The sequence below is a fragment of the Lycium barbarum genome, chromosome 3, assembly GCF_019175385.1.
Source record: "Lycium barbarum isolate Lr01 chromosome 3, ASM1917538v2, whole genome shotgun sequence".
NCBI lineage: Eukaryota > Viridiplantae > Streptophyta > Magnoliopsida > Solanales > Solanaceae > Lycium > Lycium barbarum.
This window is the reverse complement of record NC_083339.1, coordinates 142083527-142101338: the sequence shown is the minus strand read 5'-3', so window position 1 is coordinate 142101338 and position 17812 is coordinate 142083527. Positions and strand designations below refer to the sequence as shown.

General features: G+C 37.7%; 1 long non-coding RNA gene and 1 pseudogene across 1 annotated transcript; one reads left to right on the top strand and one right to left on the bottom strand.

Moving 5' to 3' along the window:
• Positions 1–1695: 1695 nt before the first annotated feature.
• LOC132633148 (E3 ubiquitin-protein ligase ORTHRUS 2-like) overlaps positions 1696–17812 on the bottom strand; it is a 20460-nt pseudogene continuing 4343 nt past the window's right edge.
• On the top strand, positions 16766–17812 carry LOC132633151 (uncharacterized). The gene is made up of 3 exons (XR_009579593.1): positions 16766–16869; positions 17108–17175; positions 17735–17812. It is a non-coding gene; the product is annotated as an uncharacterized LOC132633151 (long non-coding RNA).

Here is a 17812-nt window from a genome sequence, read left to right as displayed (position 1 = left end):
TATCCTCTCAGGCAAGATACTTGAGCTAAATCTCGATTCTATACCTGAAACTTTTGGATCTATCCTCTTCGGCGAATTAGCGGAGCTAGATCTCTATTTTTCGATGCTAAAAAGCTTCAGATCTATCTTTTCCGGCGAGATACCGGAAAGCTTATACCACTTTATCTCTAATCTCCGGAGGTGTATTTAAGATCTGAGTGTATTTTATTTCTTGTATCTCAAATCTGAGTGTATTTTTTTCTTGTATCTCAGATTTGAGTGTATTTCAGTGTATTCATTTTTTTTAGTGTAAAATAGAGTGTTTCTTTATGTATTTTTCGCTTGTATTTCGAAGGAGATTTTTTTTTTTTTTGGTATACAAATGAATATAGTAAATTTTAAATACAGCTCAATATTCATGTTTTTTTTTTTGCATTTATGTTGTTTGAATACAATTGAATTTAAATACAATAAGTTGAAAACAACCAAATTGAATACATCCGAATTAAATACAGTGAAATACAGCCAAATTTGAATACACGTTACTGTAGCTACAAAATGTAATTAGCAAAAGTGTACCTATGCCTGGAAAAAAACCCCAAAGTGTAGTCATTTGTGTAAGTTCCTCACCTATGTATAAGGGAAGTGGGCTATGGCAGATGAAAACTAGATCACTGGGCTACATTTGTGTAGGGATGGCAATGGAGTGGGGCGGGGCGGTTGCAGTGCGAGTTTAACTACCAGTGAAGGCTTCAACCTGCCCTGCACCGCATAGCAGAATTTTATCTTTTGAACCCGCCCCGCGCCGGTTAGTTTTTAAAAGAAAAAATGTTTTCTTTCGTTTAATTTTGAAGGAGCAGCTCTTTTTAATGAATGTAAACAGAGGGTGTTATATAAAACTAATAGATCTTGGATACTATAAATTGAAATGACCAAATAATCATCAAAGTAGCGAATTGTTTGCGAATTATGGGTTGGAAAAGAAACTTATACACAACAAATCTTAACTTACTGTAAGAAGAAAAACAAAACATTCTCGTTTCTCTCCACTGTATACCCATAAGTTTACATAAACTTTACCAAATTAATTTGTTTTACAGTAACTAGTAAAGAGTTTGTTATGTAAAAAGTAATTGAGTACCATTTGAAAAACACACTTTAGGTATTTAGATTTCAAGTTAAAAAGAAAAATATTAATATTGAACAACAAAAAGTACGTAAGTATAAATGAGGTAACAACCGATTCTTTTAATAATTTTTTACAGGAGAGAGTGATTTTTCTGCCTGGGAAAGAAAAGATATATCAACTGCAAATTGTGACATTTAAAATAGGTATTGAATAGATTTTCCAACTGGTAGCAAAAACGTTGGGATCCTAATATTGCTTCTTCAAAAATAAAAGGGAATAAAATATCATAGAAGAGAGAAGAGGAAAATATCTAAAAAGTAAATTTTGACATCACTGTAACGAGAAAATTTGTTTTGGTTTGAATCAAAAGAAATGGGTTTAACTTAGATTTGAATTCACCAACCCGTAAACCGCCCCGCACCGCATCAGATTTAAAAAAAAAAAATATATATATATATATATATATATATATATATATATATATATATATGTTTCAATCCGCAACGCCCCCGCACCTGCACCTCCCCGTTGCCATCCCTTAATATGTGAATTTTTCCCTAAAAATTTCACCAAATAAATTAATACGGTGAAAAAGCAAATAAATAATTCTTTATAATTGAAAAGAAAATGAAAAGACTCAAAACAATTCTTAACAAAGTAAATGATCTGTAGTAGGATAAATCTATATATACGTAAGTAAAGAAAGGTCAATCTATAAATTCTAGCAACTAAGATTCAAAAATGGATAACGAGACACCATAATGCACAATAATGTCAAAGCCGTATAGCTCTTTCCTTAGTCATATATAAGGATCAATTCACTAAACTCCAATATTTGTTGAGCATTCCCCAGCGTTTATTTTCCTTTTCTTGTGCGCTCTTGTCTCATCATTAGACATTCCAATTTCTGAACTATCTTACTTTACATCTTCTTTATCATTGTCACTTTCATGAAATTCCTCTTGTAGTTTCCCTATGGCATCCTCCAGCTCTCTATTAACCTGCACATATAAAGTCCATCGTACATACTTATAAATCATTTATCGATATATATAAAACCAAAGACAATTAAAACATCATACATATAGTAAGAAGATGTTGTGGCCAAAAAAGTGAGAGACCTGAGGATTCTGCAAAAATTCAGAGATATCAAGTGAGCAGGAGGGGCATTTCATAAAATTCTTCTTTGAGCGAAGTTTTCGCCCATTATGACATTCCCTTTCCTTTACAAACGCTTGTCCTTTAAATGCTTCCTCAAGGCAACCTTTGCAAAAGTTATGAGCGCAGAGCGTGGTCACCGGTTGAGTCAACACATTCTTGCAAAGTACACAGCTGAACCCTGCATGCGTCGAACAACTTTATACCATTAGAATAAATCTTAAGTTCTTGCATAAGACGTATTCAAAGACAGGCAAAGAAATTAATTAGGGGAGAGGAACATAATATTGGTTTAGTTTAACCTTTTAAGAGTGTCTGCTTCAAAGATAATTTCCTTGGTGTCTTCCTAGCTCTCTTCCCATCCTTTGGACTTCCTTCAATTACTCTCTGCTGGCTGGGCGGTGATGGCTTCTTCCACTTCCACTTGTCTTCTCCATCCTGCCCAGATACGTGAAAAAACATTTATACTCAAATAGAATTTCAATTATATACAATTTTATATAAAATAAAATAAAAGTTATACTATTGTTGTATTTTAATTGACTTATTATAGCAGATCACTTGACTAATTTTGTAGGGTATTATTTTTTTTTAAACATTGAAATTGTAGGTTAATTTAGTCATTCTCCCATCTTTTTTTGGTTTCTCATCTGGTCCGTGTTGGGGCCCATCCAGATTTGCGCCCTAAAAAGTCCCACATCCAGGGCACTCTGTAACAATGGCGAGACTTTGTACCTAGCAGGACTTGAACCTGAAACCTCTAGTTAAGGATGAGTACTTGTTACTCCACCACAAACTTTGTTGGTATTCTCCCATCATTTAGATTACTAGATAAAGAGTAAAAAACTGAGCTTTAAAAACTGTCAAGATATAGAAATTAAACTCAAATCAAATATGATTAACTAGGTGTATATATCTAACTACTAGAAAGATTCCTTGGAGTTAACCCAGATAAGTTGTTTTGATGGAGAAATCAAAAAATTATAAATACTGCATAATTACTAAAGTTACCCAAAATTTTACAACATGGAATTGAATTGAGAGAATATACACCAACAATTACAAGTATTGTTTTGGGATGGATAGGATCCTCCACCCTTAACTAGAGGTCTCAGATTCGAGTCCTAGGTATGGAAAAAGCCAGGTTAGGGAGCGCTTCCCCCTTAAATGGCCCAATGCGGATAACACTGGGTGGGAAACCAAAAAAAGGAAGCGAATATACATACATCATAATCCCATGAAGGAGTGTCGGTCCTCTCAAAAATGTCAAGTGCCTCTTCAAGTTCAGGAATTTCTGGCAAGGGCCGAGGCTTATCCCCATGCCCATCACTGCATCATGAAGAATATATATTTATATGTAATGAACCAGTACTAAAAACATATTTGCAGTAGTAGAGGAATTAGCTAGGAAAGAAGCAACACAAGGATAAGAAAATACAATTAACCTCATCCATGGAGCAGGTTCATTGTCACATCTCACAAATAAGTACCTACACATCTTGTACCCCTAATAATGATACACACCGATGATGGCTCAAATCAATATTCAGTCATCAGTTGAATTAACTAGAGATAATTAAGTTCAATGAATCTTTAAAAGAAATAAGAGATTTTTTTACCTGTTTCCCCAGTTTCCTCCAACACTTGTCTATCCTGTAAACACCATCATAACGAAGACCCTCTTGAGGGGCATAGGATGAACGCTTTTCTTTGTGGGATCTGGACCATAAGGTCTATATATGTCAACTTGAATAATAGAAAATGAAAATTGTAACTTATATATTAGTCGATCGCCGTGCTATTTATACGATAAGTTGGCTGAGAAAAACATTTCACCGTCAAATTCGATGGTGTAGTATTACCTAACAACACGAACTGGATAGCCTTGTTTGCAACTGACTCTCAAAGCTTCGTTGGAATTGGTGTATAATTGATCAAATGATTGATCTTTATTCGTCCTTTTGTTGCCACTTAGATCCCTTCCTCCACTGCATATATATAAATATATATATATATATATAATTGCAATTACAAAAGGAAGAGTGTAAGTTCTTGTAAATATAATAAATAGTCACAGTAAATTAATTCGATCGAAGAGGGAAAAATATTCAAGGTAAGCTAAACATAGTGAAGTAAACCATTTTAATTAGTTCGTAACATTTTTTACAAAATTAAGAAAAGATTTAAGTAATACACACAGATAGTGAATTAAATTCAGTATTCCATCGGTTAATTTTTTTTTATTTTTTTTTAAATCAAGCAAATGTATTCTCATTCGTAAACATGGCCATATACAAGGGATGTACAAAAGGTCAAAAATCTAAAAAAATATGATTCTCCACAAACTCCACCCAATCATCTATGCAGCAAGTTCCTTTCTGATTATACCAAAAGAAAATAAGGGAACGAAGGCTATTCATCAAGTGAGAAAAACTCAACTCAACTCCTTCAAAAGCTCTCTTGTTTCTCTCTCCAAACTACCCACATTAACGCAAGTGGAACCACGTTCCAAGCTCTTCGTCTTCTAAAATATAATACGTGTGCAAAGAACCTAAAACTACCAATCAACATAATTTGATGTTCTAAAATATTATACGTGTGCAGAGAACTTAAAACTACTAATCAATATCTTGAAACATTTCTCGAGTCTAAAGTAGTACCTTCAAAACTAACCACAAATTGAAAACTCATATATTAAAGGATAACATGTACCTTCCTGTGTAGAGAAACCATTCTCCGTGGTCCTCGTCATCTTCATAGCCGCCTGAGAGCACCACGGATTGTGCACCATATTTTGCTTGTCCTGCAATTCCGGCAACATGGGGCCAATGCACACCCCATTGTCTGCAATTCAAACGATGCGTCCATGAGTCCCCGACCAAAACACCTTGATTTCTCTCCGGATCATTCTCCGCCAATATTGGCCCAAAATGATCTGAAGGGATGGCCACGAATATCCTCCCGCTTGATGCATTAGCCATTCCAGCTCTTTTAGCTGCTCCTTCCCTAATAAACGGGTTATCAGGGCGGTCATCCTGATTCGCCTATATACACAGGTAGATTCAAGATTTCAATTTTTATATTAAAAATATTGAGTTCAGTTGAACTTATAGACAAGTGCACGCTTACCTGAGGATAGGCTGCTTGAGGCCTTCTAGGGGCATTATTCTTTCTAGATTTCTTGGCCATTCTTATGGCTGTCACTAATGCCGAGTTTATAAGTGGTTGATTAATCATTTGGCGACTAATTTGACTGCGACACTTGACACACGTCTCCTTACCTTGACCAATCCATTTTTTGAAGCACTTTAAGCAAAAGTTATGGCCACAGGATGTCTGAAGAAAAAAGGAGAAGATAACAATCAAGATATATAGAAGTTTCACTAAGTATAGAAACCCGGAAAAGATTACAGACGTATGCATAACTCTGAGGCATATAGAGAACCACGGGAGAGGTACATACAGTTGATGAAAGAGGTTTAAGTGAATCCTTTCGTCAAAATCATACATTGCAAATGGTAGGTCGAAGTATAGAAATGGGGTGGGCATTTTAGTAGATAGTGAATTAAGGGATCAGGTGGTAGAGGTGGTAGAGGTTAGAAGAGTCACTAATAGGATGATGTCGATTAAGGTGGTCGTTGAAGGACTCACTTTGAACATTATTAGTGTATATGCGCCGCAAGCGGGCTTAGGCGACGAGGAGAAGAGGCGCTTTTGGGAGGATTTGGACGAATTAGTGGGAGGCATACCGCCTACTGAGAAGCTATTCGTGGGAGGTGATTTCAATGGACACATCGGACCTATTTCGGGAGGTTATGATGATGTGCATGGAGGCTTTGGCTTCGGGGACAGGAATGGAGGAGGAGTCTCACTTTTGGATTTTGCAAGAGCTTTTGGATTGGTGATAGCCAATTCGAGTTTCCCAAAGAAGGAGGAACACTTGGTAACCTTCCGTAGTTCGGTGGCTAAGACTCAAATTGACTTTTTACTCCTTAGGAAGGATGATAAAGGTCTGTGCAAGGATTGTAAGGTCATCCCGAGCGAATATCTTACAACCCGACATAAGCTCTTGGTGATGGATTTAGCGATCAAGATGACGAGGAAGAAGAGGGTCGTGGAGGACCGACCTAGGATCAGATGGGGGAGTTTGACCACTATTAGTGCCCTGGAGATGGGAGAGAAATTGAAGGATATGGGGGCCTGGGATAGTAGTGGGGATGCGACCAGTATGTGGGATAAGACGGCTAATTGCATTAGGATGGTAGCAAGGGAAGTGTTGGGGTCTCGACAGGTAGTCGTGGTCAGCATCGAGGGGACTGGTGGTGGAATGGAGAAGTTCAAGGGAAGGTGGAAGCAAAGAAGGTGGCGTATGCGAAGTTGATAGAAAGCAAGGATGAGGTGGAGAAGTGGACGAATACAGAACTTTATAAGATGGCGAGGAAGGAGGCGAAGTTGGCGGTTTCGACGGCAAAAACGGCAGCTTTTGAACGCATGTATGCTGACCTAGAAGAGAAAGGAGGGGAACAGAAATTGTTCAGGCTAGCCAAGGCAAGGGAGAGAAAGGCACGTGATGTGGATCAAGTAAAATGCATCAAGGACGAGCATGGCAAAGTATTGCTAGAGGAAACTGTCATTAGACGGAGATGGCAGTCATACTTCTCCAAACTCTTGAATGAAGAAGGGGACAGAGACATTGTGTTGGGTGATTTAGAACATACAGAAAGGCGTCGCGACTTTGGCTATTGCAGGAGTATTAAGGTTGACGAGGTTAAGGGTGTTGTTCGTAGGATGCGCAGGGGAAGAGCAACCGGACCTGATGAGATTCCGGGGGAATTTTGGAAGAGCGCGGCCCCAGAAGGTTTGGAGTGGCTGACTAGGTTGTTTAATGTCATCTTTAAGACGGCATTGATGCCCGAAGAATGGAGGGCGAGTGTAATGATCCCTCTATACAAGAATAAGGGAGATATCCAGAGTTGCAACAACTATAGAGGTATCAAGTTGCTAAGCCATACTATGAAAGTGTGGGAAAGGGTGGTGGAGATGAGGGTGAGGAGAGGTGTGTCTATTTCAGAAAACCAGTTCGGATTTATGCCGGGACGTTCAACTACAGAAGCCATCCATCTTATGAGAAGGTTGGTGGAGCAGTATAGGGAGAGGAAGAGGGACTTACACATGGTATTCATCGACCTAGAAAAGGCTTATGACAAAGTTCCAAGACAGATCCTATGGAAATGCTTGGAGTCTAAAAGTGTACCTGTGGCGTACATTAGGGTGATCAAGGACATGTATGAGGGAGCTAAAACCAGGGTGAGGACAGTAGGAGGAGACTCAGAGCACTTTCCAGTTGTGATGGGGTTGCATCAAGGATCAGCTCTTAGTCCGTTTTTATTTGCCTTGGTGATGGATGGATTGACACGGCAAATTCAAGGTGAGGTGCCATGGTGTATGCTTTTCGCGAACGACATAGTCCTGATTGACGAGACTCGTAGCGGAGTTAACGCTAAGCTGGAGTGTTGGAGACATACTCTGGAGTCTAAAGGGTTTACGCTGAGTAGGACCAAGACAGAGTACTTGGAGTGTAAGTTCAGTGAAGCAACTCAGGAGGCTGACTTGGAAGTAAGGCTTGGTACCCAGGCCATCCAGAAGAAAAGTAGTTTCAAGTACCTTGGGTCTATTGTGCAAGGCAGCGGGGAGATTGACGATGATGTCACACATCGTATTGGGGCAGGGTGGATGAAATGGAGGCTTGCTTCCGGAGTGCTATGTGACAAAAAGGTGCCACCAAAACTTAAGGGCAAGTTCTACAAAGTGGTGGTTAGACCGACTATGCTGTATGGGGCGGAGTGTTGGCCAGTTAAGATCTCTCACGTTCAAAAGATGAAAGTTGCCGAGATGAGAATGTTGAGATGGATGTGTGGCCACACCAGGAGTGACAGGATTAGGAATGAGGATATTCGGGATAAGGTGGGGGTGGCCTCGGTGGAAGACAAGATGCGAGAAGCGAGATTGAGATGGTTTGGGCATGTGAAGAGGAGAGATACAGATGCCCCAGTGCGGAGGTGTGAGGGGTTGGCCATGGATGGTTTCAGACGAGGTAGGGGTAGGCCGAAGAAGTATTGGGGAGAGGTAATTAGACACGACATGGCGCAATTACAGCTTACCGAGGACATGACCTTAGATAGGAGGGTTTGGAGGACCCAAATTAGGGTAGAAGGCTAGTAGATAGTCTCGTTATCCGTTCTTATTAGTAGTCGCATTATTGCAATATAATTTCTTGTGCTCCGATTTCTGCTATTATCTGTTATTATGTGTTATTTCCTGTGCTTTGGTTATCCTGTGTCATCTGCTCTGATTTCTGCTATTATCGGTTATTTTCTGTGCTCTGATTATCCTGTATTATCTGTGTCGCTTGCATTATTTCATTTCCATATCGCTTGAAATCTCTTATCCGAATCTCTTAACCTTATCTAACCGTATCTGACTTCTTTTTATGCTTTTATTGAGCCGGGGGTCTTTCGGAAACAGCCGTCCTACCTTGGTAGGAGTCAGGTCTGCGTACACTCTACCCTCCCCAGACCCTACGATGTGGGATTTCACTGGGATGTTGTTGTTGTTGTTGATATATATATATATATATATATAAGTGTTAATTTGGACATGGATCGAGTAATATTTGAAAAAAAAAAAAAGTATTTAAAATTGAAGTCGAAAATGATATTTGAAAGTTGAAGTTGTGTTTGGATAAATCATTCTAATGTGTAACCAAACACTGTTTAAAAAATATTCATTGAAAAAAAAAGGAAAAAAATTCATATCCAAAGGGGGGCCTAAATCCATCTTCCATATGGGAAGTTCTAGCATAACAGCAAAGATGGTTCAATTTAAAATTATTTTAGGTTATAGGTTTGAATCCTAATTAAGTGTGACATTCTTGCTTCTTTTTTTTTTTTATTCTCTTGTTGAAATTTTTTACTCCACCATTGTACAGAACACACAGATATCAACAAAAATAGTTGGATTAAATCTGGAAACGGGAACCTAGAAGCCAAGAACAAGCTATGAGAAAGATTAATTTACTAAAGAGGTGATTTAATTAAATTTACCGTGACGGGCCTATCTGGAAGCATATAGCAAAAGAGGCATTTGATGCTTTCACCAAGCAGAGCCAACACATCTCTTTCTTCATCCTCTGCCTCTTCATTCTCATTCCCATTAATCTGCAGTTGTTTCCCACAGACGATATCTTGTCTCTTTCTCGATTTTTCTTCTTCCGTCATCGAGATATCCGCTTTGATCTCCCGAATCTTCGCCACTAGTTCTCCGCCTAGAGATGCCCCTCCGAGACCCACCCCGGCACAGAAGGGGCATTTGAAATTAACGACGGACGTTAACGTAACAGGCGGATTTTCCAGGCAATTCATGTGCCACGGCGTGACACACGTGATGCAGGTGACTTTTTTCTCGAGATGGCGTTTCCTTGCATAGCATGCAAACGCCTTCGCCATCAATCGGGAGTGGATTGATGGATGCCATTGGAATAGGTAGGTTAACAAAAGACAGAAAAACTAAAAGAGAGATGATGATCTATGTGTGTGTAGAAATTAGAATGAAACTTGAAACTGCCAGATAGAGTGTTCAAATTAGCTCTAGATATAGTGGTGAGACTAATTAAGGAGGAAAGAAAAAACAAATTTGATGGTTTTGAAGTGGAGTCCACTAGATTACTTCAGAAACCATTGCTGAAAATGCAAAGTAAATGTAACAGAGATTATGTTTGACTATTTTTCAACCAAATGGACGGATGAGATTGATCGTAGATTTTATCATTGTAATCCTGATGATATTTTGTAATCTGGCTTTTATTACAAATCACATTGCGGTAATTTTGATGTTTGTCTTTTAGCAGTAAATAATTTTGAAAAAATCAAATTGTTACAACAGAAGGTTTGTGTGAGGGACATTTACCCCTCTACCCTCAAGGCTTCTGTCACGCCAGTGAGAATAGTAGCAATATATACCTGGCATATTTAAGTTTGTGCAATCAGCTTTTATGGAATATTTTTAAAAACAGACAGATATTTTTATAATTTCTATTACGATATCTTATTAGACGAGTTGTCAAATGAATATCTATTGTTGGCTGTTTATAGTACATCTCATAAAATAGATCCAACTACAAATTAATTACACAATTAATCAGTAGATCATTATAACTGGATGCTTATTAATTATGTCCATAATCACATAATTATGTTCATACCTATACATAAATTGTCTTAGTATATTAGCTTAAATGAATCCTAGTTCTAGATTTGAGATATTTTAGTAAATGATAAGCTTATTTAGACCAGGATAGGAAAATTAACTAATCTAATAATAGTAATAGAATTATAGAAAAAAATCTGTATATTTTTAGAAAATTCATAAGAATCTAGCTATTGTTTGAAATTATGCCAGGTATTGCTACTATTATCACTAGCAGGGCCGCACTAAAACATTAGCTTTAAGTTCTTCTATTGAAATATCTTGGTCCTTCCGAAATTTTTTTACAGTTAGAAGATAAAAAAAAGAAATTATAGTAATCTGATTTGTAGTTGAAGAAGAAGAATTTACTATAAAAGTTATTGTCAAAAGTGATGAGAAGATCTATTATTCCTAGTACATTAGGAATCAATCTAATTCGTCCATTTGGTTGAAAAGTCGTCAGACATAGTCTTCCGTAAATTTATGTTATATTTACAGCCAATGGTTGTTAAGGTCTAATAAAAAATTTAGTGAATTTCACCCGCTTCAATGCCATCCAATTTTTCAAAAAATTTAGTGAATTTCACCCGCTTCAATGCCATCCAATTTTTCCTTTCCTCCAAGTCTTACAACGATATATAGAGCTAGCCTTAACACTCTTTGTACCTAAAAGTTTCAAGTTTATTTTTTATTTCTAAACACTTATCACCATCTCCTTGTTCATCTTTGCTATTTTTAACTAACCTAGCTAGTCGAACGGCGTTCATCAACCAGCTTCTGATTGACGGCGAATGCATTTGCATGCTATGCAAGGTAAATACGAGAGTAAAAGAAGACAGTTACCTGTGTAATGTGTGTCATATATCCCTGGCACGTGAAATGTGTCCCTTGTTATTATCCTTAGATAAAATACCGTCAAATGGTTGGCCAGTTTCGTCAATCCCTGCATTGATAATCACTATAAAAGTGTCGTGGTTCCAAAAAACTATTGAGACTGTCAATTTATATAACAAAAATCCTTTTAAAAAGATTATTGAGATTGCCGTGAAGTGTTACCGCAAAATATCTGAATAGATCAGTTTGGTCACATTGCTAGAAGGGTACATTGGCCCTCTGTTACTAGTAATGCTGGACAGGCATATTTAGATATGTTGATGCAGAAATAATCAATAATATATGGTGTCCTCTGGTAATTAGGAGGATGATGAGGACCATAGAGATTGGAATTCTACACAGTATACATGTATTATGAGTCTCTTCAATATAATGTCATCTTCTGGTTTACTTTAAGTATTCCAGACTCGAGGCAGGTTCAATATTAAGATATAAATAAGCAATTCATCAAATTTGTAAAACTAAAAAGTATATTTGCGTATACTTACCCCAAAAACAATATTAACAATAATGCACGTACGCTGTATAAATTTGAGATGCATATTATCTCACTTTCATATGGAAGCTAGTTCACAGGGGAGAAGTATGAAGTGCTCGTCCTCTCTCTTTGGTCCTTTCTTCTTATAATGCAATTATTATATGCCCCCTGGAGGAAAATCTACACTGCAACAAAAAGAAAAAGGAATAAATCAGTCATTTCTTCAACATTCAAGAATTGCAACTGAAGCTTTGCAAGCTAGCTACTCCAACAAGAAAACATCAATTAGTTACGAAATTCTAATTAGGACGCTTTGCTTTAATCTGGAGAAGTGCTTCTAGAGTTTCTTTGGTTCAGTGAACCTTCATTTGAAAATGAGAACTCCAAGTCTTTGTATTTCTCTCAAATGAGTTACTATACCTCTTCAAAAGAATTGATAAAGAGATAAATTCAGGAGCAATGCAATCAAATAACAGTTCAAAAACAGCAGGACACAATGAGACACACCTGCAATACGTCCTCCCGTGATGAATGCTCCTTGAACCAAGAATTTCCCTAGCCTCTGATTCAGTCATGGTATTGCTTGATCAGTAATTGCTGCTTGAGCAGCACTGATGGTTGAGCCATCTGCCATTAACCAACCACATTGTAAATCATAAATCAAATATTTGAAGGCAAATAATAAGGATGTGACCACTTCAATCACATGTTCTCATCGGGTAACTGAGTCATCACTTGTCTGTAATTTGAAGGTCCAAAAGCTTGTCCCTCCAGATGATTTCCATTTACACTTGCTTTCCGTGCAAAAACCGCAAAAGCTGGCATGTTTGTTTGACAAATAACACCGTATTAAGTTAAATTTAGTAAAGCCCAAACTCTATTTCTTTTGTTCTTTTGGGGTTGTAAAAATGCTAAAATTAACTATAGCAGAGAGTGGATCAAAGGGGACATATGTCCACAAACACTTACTTTTAAGCCTGAAGACATGCCTGCGCAAAGGCCAAGTCTATTCCAGAACCTGTAACAATCATGTGACCAACATTTCTCGCAGCCTGCAATTACGAAGACACAGCAGATGTTAAGCACCAACAGCCACGTTGCATGCCACCTCATCATCCCAACCTTATTTTATTCCCTCCCCTCATGCCATGTCACCTTCTTGTCCCAATACCCTACCCCTCCCACCTTAATTCACTGCTAACACCATCACTACCACAACTTTCACCACCACAATCAATAAAAACCCAGCTTCCCCCTCCCCTTCCCCTAATATCACCAACATTTGCACAGTGATTTAAATTAAATAAATGCTGCATAAATAACAAAAGAAAAACAACACCAAATTTTAAAAAAGATAATTACTAAGACAAATTAAAAGATAAAACTATCCATATAAGCAACTGTTATGTGAAAGGCAGCAGCGATTTCTAGATAAAGCAATATCATCAGCACAAATTAGGATACAAGAAGACAGATAAAACACATGCCAACAGAATACAGATTTAATCTACAATTTACATTCCATGGTAACATGCCAAAAATAGACAGGCCATTTGTCTCTGGCAATATACAACTCATGACCCCCGAAAAGTACTAAAAAAGTAAAATTTAATATTTACTTGCAGTCTGAAAGCTCATAATTTCTCTTGAATTTGAAACTTTTTACCAGAATCAAAAGAACAAATAGAAGAGGATGTAAAAAAAAAAGTTCCTTGTCTTCACTCGCTTCTCATTGTGTATCTCTATAAAAATGAAGAGCCAGATGAAGAACGGTAAAAATAATAGTGAAATTTTCATCCAGGGGTCTAGGGGAATATACGGGGATATCTTTAATTTTGAACCCACCAAATCTGACATTTTGACACAAACAAGAACCCAACACGAAGAGCAAAAGGGGGAGGGTATTGGGACAAAAGGGTGAAGTGCATGAGGGGAGAGAATAAAATAAGGTTGGGGTGGTGAGGTGGCATGTCACGTGGCATTCACCTCTCTCAAATGTCAGCCATGTGAGATGTTGTTGGCTATGTGGAATGGATTAAAGGTCGAAGGGTATTTTTAACAACTTTGCTAACGGTAAGGATGTTTTTGTTTGCAAATAATTGCAAAAGTATAATGTAGGTTAAATGTAAACTATTTTTGAAAGTAGAGGGCTTAATTCTGACCCTTTTTTTTTCCTTTTTTAAATCAACAAGTTAAAAGTAATTAATATCTCTTCTATATCAAGAGAATTTACCCAGCCGAGACCAAGAAAGAACCAACCATTCATGTTGAACACGTCTTCCTCAGCGCCCCAAAAGCCACAGAAAGCCAAATAGATCATGGAGTGCGCCATGAACCAAAAGAAATAAGGTAAAAGGTTGTACATGTACTAACCATTTCTGAATCACAGATACCAGTAGTGGATTTGGTGAGGTGGCAGACGTAGAGGGTGTTTGGCTAAGCTTATAAGCTGGTCAAACTGAAGCAATTTTTTGCTTATTTAAGCGATTTTTAAACATTCTCAGTGCTTATTAGCCAAGTGCGTATATGCCAAAATCAAAAAAAAATCCATAGGTTGGTCATTCCCTAAGGGTTCACAGACTTAAAATCAAGTCAATTATGACAAGATAAGCATGTTGAAAAATTAAATGTAAAGAACTAATTATACTATGCAAACATGGAAAGACAAAAGTAAGTGCATTTTAATATAGAACAAAATATTTCTTAACTGTCCAATTAGAGAAAAGATTGAGATCAAATAGTGTATGCATTCCTCACCTAAAAACAAACCATAACTATATTATACAAAATAAAAGAAGTCACTACTATAAACAACTCCTCACTAAATTTTATATCTGGTTCAGTTTCCAACCATTTGGAGAAGTATGTGTTTCATAGTTCAGCTTACCCAATTGTTACTGTATATATAAGGTACTTACCAATCCAGAAATACTACACGAGGATGCACCTATTATCCTATTACTTTTTCTCCTCGTAGTCGGTAGTACTAAATTTTTTTTTAAAAAAAAAAATTATCTTGACAACCGAGAAATCCCCAAGGACAGTGGCGCCCTTTTACCGTTCTCCACTCCACCTAAATCATGCTTTTAGCTGCAGCAGGATTCGAACCAGTGACGTTCTCCTAACACACACTCTCTCTCTTACCACTACAACAATGTCCCTATAAAACTACAATTAGGAAGAGAAATAGAGCGAATTTCACTAAATTCACCATAATTTAGATCACTTCGTCTGAGGATTTATCAGAAACGAAAAGGATATAAAGGATTTATCAAAAACCAAAATGAATAACACTTTAACAACATAATCTTAGCCTCAAAAGAATCAAAAGGAATTAACTAAAACATCCATCTCATCAAATTACAAGTTGCACGAAATTAGAATGAGATAATAAAAATGGAGAAAAAGCACCTGGGCTTCGGCAATGACAACAGCATACCCAGCATAATCCCACAAGGGGGGTCCGGAGAGGATGGAGTGTATGCAGACCTTACCCCTACCTTGGGAGGTAGAGAGGTTGTTTCCGATAGACCCTCGGCTCAAACAAAAGCAATCCGACAAAAGAAATAACAAAAATAAAGTTGAAAAAAGGAACAATACAACAACTTCCACAAAATCATACGATAATCGAAGTACACGAAACACCAGGTCAAAGGCAAGAAATTACAAGAGTGCTGCTATGGCAACGTTCAACTACCAACTAGCCTACTACCTTAATTTGTGTGCTCCATAACCTCTTATCTATGGCCATGTCCTCGGCGAGCGAGAACTGCGTCATGTCCCGTCTAATCACCTCTCCCCAATACTTCTTCGGCCTACCTCTACCCTGAAACCATCCATATCCAACCTCTCACACCTAAGCACTGGAGCATCCGTGCATCTCCTCTTCATATGCCCGAACCATCCAGTCTCGCTTCCCTCATTTTGTCCTCCACCGAAGTCACCCCTACCTTGTCTAGAATATTTTCATTCCTACTCCTATCTCTCCTCGTATGCACACGCATCCATCACAACATCCTCATCTCCTCCACCTTCATCTTCTGGACGTGAGAATTCTTGACTAGCCAACACTCCGCCCCATACAACATAGTTGGGCCAACACTCCGCCCCATACAACATAGTTGGGCCAACACTCCGCCCCATACAACATAGTTGGTCTAACCACAACTCTGTAGAACTTGCCTTTAAATCTAGGTGGCACATTTTTATCACACAAGACTCAAGAATGCGAGCCTTCATTTCATCCACCCTGCAGCAATACGATGTGTCACATCTTCGTCAATCTCCCCATTTTCTTGAATAATGGACCTAAGATACTTGAAACTTCCTCTCTTTTGGGTGACTTCGATATCGAGCCTCACCTCTACTCCAGCCTTATGCACTACGTCACTGAACTTGCACTCCAAGAATTCTGTCTTGGTCGCTCAACCTGAACCTTTTAGATTCGAAGATTTGTCTCCACACCTCCGCAACGCTGAGAGATTAACATCAAGACTCCTCCATCAATGAATATAATATTGAAAAATTGTAAACATACGAAAACAAAATGTTTTGAAGCAAGCAAAGAGTAGTGAGGTGCTACCGTGCTAGCAAGGAAGCAAATTACTTAGTTTTCCGAGTTTGAGGCGTTCTATATGACGCGACCCATCAACTTCATAAGCTGGATCCATATCTTTCAAACGTAGACACGAACATGATAGCAATACACGTCATTTACAAGGCATTCTAATACCTTTTCATTAATATCTAAGCATTTCAAGTAATTTATTAAAGTTAATACGAGTTATTAATAAAATTGACAACGTTGTTAGAGCCTAAAAAATCCAGCATCGTCAAAAACCCTACAACCGCTCTTGTTCTATCACTTTAACAATACATCTGTCTCTCCGCCTATTTATCTCATTTTTCATCAAACTCGTGGCTGCAACTGAGCCCTCATATGACTTTTTCTCTCCCTCCCCTTGCTTCCCTACTAATAAAATAATGGGTAAGAATCCTTTGTCCTGCCGCCTTCAATCTTTCATTTACTTTTGAGATATTCTGTGAATGTGTCAACCATTTAAGGATGTAAATCTGAGATCTAATCTGTGTTTTCATTGTTTTCTATTTTAAGGCTCGAATCTAAAGATTTCTGCTAACAAGTCCACCATATAAAGGCCGGCTCTCTTTATCAATCCCTTTTTTCAATTTAAGCATGTTGATCTATCTTCTAATCCTTTTTTCAGGGTTTTCCAATTCAAGTTCCTAAGATAAAGATTTACTTGAACAACTCTAAGAAATAACGCCATAAAAGGTTAGTGTTCTTTATATCTATCTCTTTTTTTTATTATATTAGTAATCATAGGTATGAGGGGGTGAAAGCAAAGAGGAGAAGAAATCCAATATAGTTGGCGACATCATTGGGACGAAAGGCAAAGAGACAACCGGAGATTCACCTAATTGGATTTCTCCTTCTCTTTGCTTTCACCACATGTCCTTTCTTCTGTTAATATCAAAGCATTTCAAGTAATTTACTAAACTTAATAAGGGTAATTTAGTAAAACATGCAAAACCTATAAGATCCAACGTCGTCGAAAACCCTACAACCGCTCTTATTCTATCACTTTCACTAAACACATGTCTCTCCGCCTATTTTTCTCATCTTTCATCAAACTCATGGTTGCAACTGAGCCCTCAAATGACTTTTTCTCTCCCTCCCCTTGCATCCCTACTAATAAAATAAAGAGTTTGAATCTTTTGTCCTGCCGCCTTCAATCTTTCCTTTACTTTTGACGACATTCTGTGAATGTGTCAAGCATTTAAGGATGTAAATCTGGGATCTAATCTGTGTTTTCATTGTTTTCTTTTTTAAGGCTTGAATCTAAAGAATCTGTTAACAAGTCCCAGATCTGGCACCATATGAAGGTCGGCACTCTTTATTCATCTCTTTT